Below are 3,881 nucleotides of genomic sequence, written 5' to 3'. Positions count from 1 at the left end.
TGTACGGCAACCAGCACACTCCAATTCCATGTATCAACCCAGTTTGTTAAGGATTGCGCAATCAGAGGTGAGGCTTTACTCGTTGCTGCCGCACCTCTCGTTTCATTTCTTTATTTGAACAGGAAATAGGCAAATTCAGCGATTTTGACTATAAAAAATGTTTGAAATGAGTCATAAATAAAGAGCAATGGACAAATATTAATATAAATTTGATGCTATAATTATTTTTTTGTCATGATGACAGGTGAGGCTCTGCTTCACCTGCCTCCCCTGACCGCACGTCACTGACCAGTGGGGAGAACAAGTATTTGATACACTGCCAATGGGTTTTCCCATTGACTGTGTATCAAATACTTGTTCTCCCCACTGTATATATATATATATATTTTTTTTTTTTTTCTTTTTTAAACCTGTCCTTTTCAGCTCTTTAACACGGACAATGGAAGTCTAAGTGCCCGGTTGGTATGAACAGTTTTAATGTTTCACATTGAGAGTATGACATATTCCCATTGTGATCATGCAACATACCTCGGAGGGGAAGTGTATAAGGTAAGTGATTGAAAGGGGTAGAGTGTACACAAATCAGCTCTGTGATTTAGAACCCAGTAATCGTGTGAATCCCTTGTGAGTGTAAGCCCGATGGCGACCGACCCTACGCCGCCCCATCGCCAATCTCGGCACCGGGCCCCCCCACCCGAGCGCGCCATATCACATCCAGTCGCACGCGAGCCCTACCAAGCACGCGACAGCCACACAGACGAGCGGGGACACCACGCGGGCGCCTACCCAGGGCCGCGGCCCCTCCCTCCCCGTGCTGGCGGCCAGGGGGTGGTGGGTTCAGTGCAGCCCATCCCTTCTCCCGCAGCCCAGCAAAGGAGCCATCGTCACCCCCCCTACCCCCAGGGATCCAGGTTGGTCCCCCGGGGAGGCGCACCACCAGCCCCAGCGGGGCGACGCGAGACTGGAACCCCGACCTCCCCCCAATCCCGCGGCCGGCAGCCCAGGCAGAGGGGAGGCCATGCCCCGGGAGCCATGCCATAGAGAAAAAGTGTGGGACCCACCTACCACTATTACTGTGGCTCTCAGGTTCCCGGCTGGCAGCCATTACCCAGCACCGTAATGGGATTGTGAGGGGAGGGTAGTGCAATGTATGCATCAAAATAGGAGAACTTGGCTTGGGGCAGTGGGACCGCAGCATGGAATTTCTACCCAGCCGCCCGTCCCACCGCCCTGCGGCTTATATTCTAGTGCAGTTTATCTATGAACAATTGCCGTTTTCGCGCCAAATTTGGTGGGTGGTGGCTTATAGTCAGGCGTGTCTTATAGTGTAAATTAAGGTAAGTAGTAAACTAGTTTTTTTTTTTTTTTTTTTTTTACGGATTGTTGAACAAAGATAAATGATTCGCAGTACTCAAATGATTCTTGTCCCAATTGAGTGGTACTGGGAGAGAAAAATAAAATACAAAAAAATAGTACGTTGGTAAACTTGCCTTCTCACTCTTTATAACAAGATTTAGTTGAGTTATGGCTAATTGTTCTCTTGAAAGCGCACATTTGAATCTTGGGAGTCACTTTAATGGTGACGTTTCCTTTTCCGCCTAAGCCAAATGCTACTTTCATACAAGAAATGAGGAGTATAATTATTGTGATTAGCATATCAGAGCCATTCCCAGACACCATGCAAAAATGCCTCATGGGAGCTTTTAGCAGAAATAGGGATGAGATCAGCGCATTTTAATAGGATGCTTTGTAAAGTGTTATGATCTCCCGGCATTGCCATGACATCATTCAGGATCGCTGCTTGCTCAGTGATCTCATCGTTCATCTTGATATGGAAATAATCTGTGACAAACAAGCAGGCTAAAACGAATAATGTGGTTCAAGTCAGAGGAACATTTTCTTTTTTGGCAAGCAGAGTAGGTTCAGTCCTCACACATGGAGGGTCTTCCGATATGTGGGAGAAAATCCAATGTATGATTCTGATCCTTAGGTTTATACACCTTCGGGGTGGGAACTTTTGGGTACCTTACGATACTAATTGCAATACAAGGCTCACGATAACGATGATCTCATGATATGGCGACACAACAAGTAGGAAATTGTTCTACAAAACAACTAATCAACAGAAAAACAAGCTATTTTCATCCTTCTGCTGAGAATTGGAATGAGTTTGCAACCCCTATCACAAAGTATGGAATCACCAGTCTTGGACGAGCACTCACTCACAAATTTTATTATGTAGCTCAAACTCGGATAAAAGTTTAAAAAGATAATGAATTAGTTCAAAAGTGCAACTCTTTAGCATTCAGAAACACTAAAAGAAATGAATAAAAACATTGTGGTGGTCAGTAAATGTTACCTTTATAGAGCAAGTACAGAGAAATAAATATAGAATCACTCCATTATGAGGAAAAATATATGGAATCATGAGAAACAAACACAGAAATATAATCAAAACACATCTCTAGTATTTAGTAGCACCACCTCTGGCTTTTATGACAGCTTGCAGTTTTTGAGACATGGACTAGATGAGTATTCTTCATCAATTTGGTGCCAACTCTCTTTAATTGCAGTTTTCAGATCATCCTTGCAGGTCGGAGCCTTGCTGTGGACCATTTTTATTCCATTTCCACCACAGGTTTTCAATCGGGTTGAGATCTGGGCTATTTGCAGGCCATGACATTGACCGAATGAGTCTTTCTCCAAGGAATGCTTTAGTAGTTTTACCTCTGTGGCATGATGCATTGTCATCTAGGAAAATGATTTCATTATTCCCCAAACATATTTTCAATTGAAGGGATAAGAAAGCTGTCTAAAATATCAATGAAAACTTGTGCATTTATAGAAGATTTAAGAACAGCCATCTCCCCAGTGCCTTTGCCTGACATGCAGCCCCATATTATCCAGGACTGAGGGAATTTTGATGTTTTCTTCAGGAGTCATCTTTGTAAATCTCACTGGAACGGCACCAAACAAAAGTTCCAGCATCATCACCTTTTCCAATGCAGATTCTTGACTCATCACTGAAAATAACCTTCATCCAGTCATTCACAGTCAATGATTGCCTCTCCTTAGCCCATTGCAGTCTTGTTCTTTTCTGCTTAAGTGTCAATGATGGTTTCCTTTTAGCTTTCCTGTATGAAAATCACATTTCCTTTTAGTGATCTTGCACAGTTCTGTCACATACCTTGACTCCAGCTTCCTCCCATTTCTTCTTCATTTGTCTTGCTGTACATCTTCGGTTTTCAAGCCATATGGTCTTTCGTTGTTTGTCATGGCGTTTGGATGTCTTCCTCTGTCTACCAGTACGCTTACCCTTAACAACCTTGCCATGTTGTTTGTACTGGTCCAGATTTTTGATACAGCTGACTGTGAACAGCCCGCATCTTTGGCAACCATACGTGTAAGGTTGCCTTCTTCAAGAAGTTTGATAATCCTCTCCTTGGTTTTAAGAGACATCTCTCTTGTTGGAGCCATGATTCTTGTGAATCCACTTGGTCCAGCAGCCATCCAAGGTGTGATAACTGCACTGTTTTTAACTGCTGACTAACGAGCAGATCTAATATGAGGCAGGGGCCCAATTAAGGAAACGAAATTGACTGCGTGTGTCTGTATTTTGTACTCAAAATGGAGTGATTCCATATTTTTTTCTTCAGAATATTTCCCTGCACTTGCTCTATAAAAGTAACATTTACTGACCACCACAATTTTGTTTATTCATTTCTTTTAGTGTTTCTGAATGCCAAGGAGTTGCACTTTTGAACAAGTTTGTTGTACATAATAAAATGTCTGAGTGAGTGCTCGTCCGAGACTGGTGTTTCCATACATTTCGCTAGTGGTTGTATCACTCGTAGACCTCAATGGCAGCAAAGGCCAGGGTG

General features: G+C 43.2%; 1 protein-coding gene across 2 annotated transcripts in view; it reads left to right on the top strand.

The window, feature by feature from the left end:
- The window catches only part of rnf115b (ring finger protein 115b), a 32,139-nt gene that overhangs the window by 6,333 nt on the left and 21,925 nt on the right, over nucleotides 1-3,881 (top strand). The window lies entirely within an intron of this gene.

Source organism: Corythoichthys intestinalis, chromosome 22, assembly GCF_030265065.1.
Source record: "Corythoichthys intestinalis isolate RoL2023-P3 chromosome 22, ASM3026506v1, whole genome shotgun sequence".
Classification (NCBI taxonomy): domain Eukaryota; kingdom Metazoa; phylum Chordata; class Actinopteri; order Syngnathiformes; family Syngnathidae; genus Corythoichthys; species Corythoichthys intestinalis.
The sequence above is the reverse complement of the archived record's forward strand: the minus strand, read 5'-3'. Positions and strand labels throughout refer to the sequence as shown.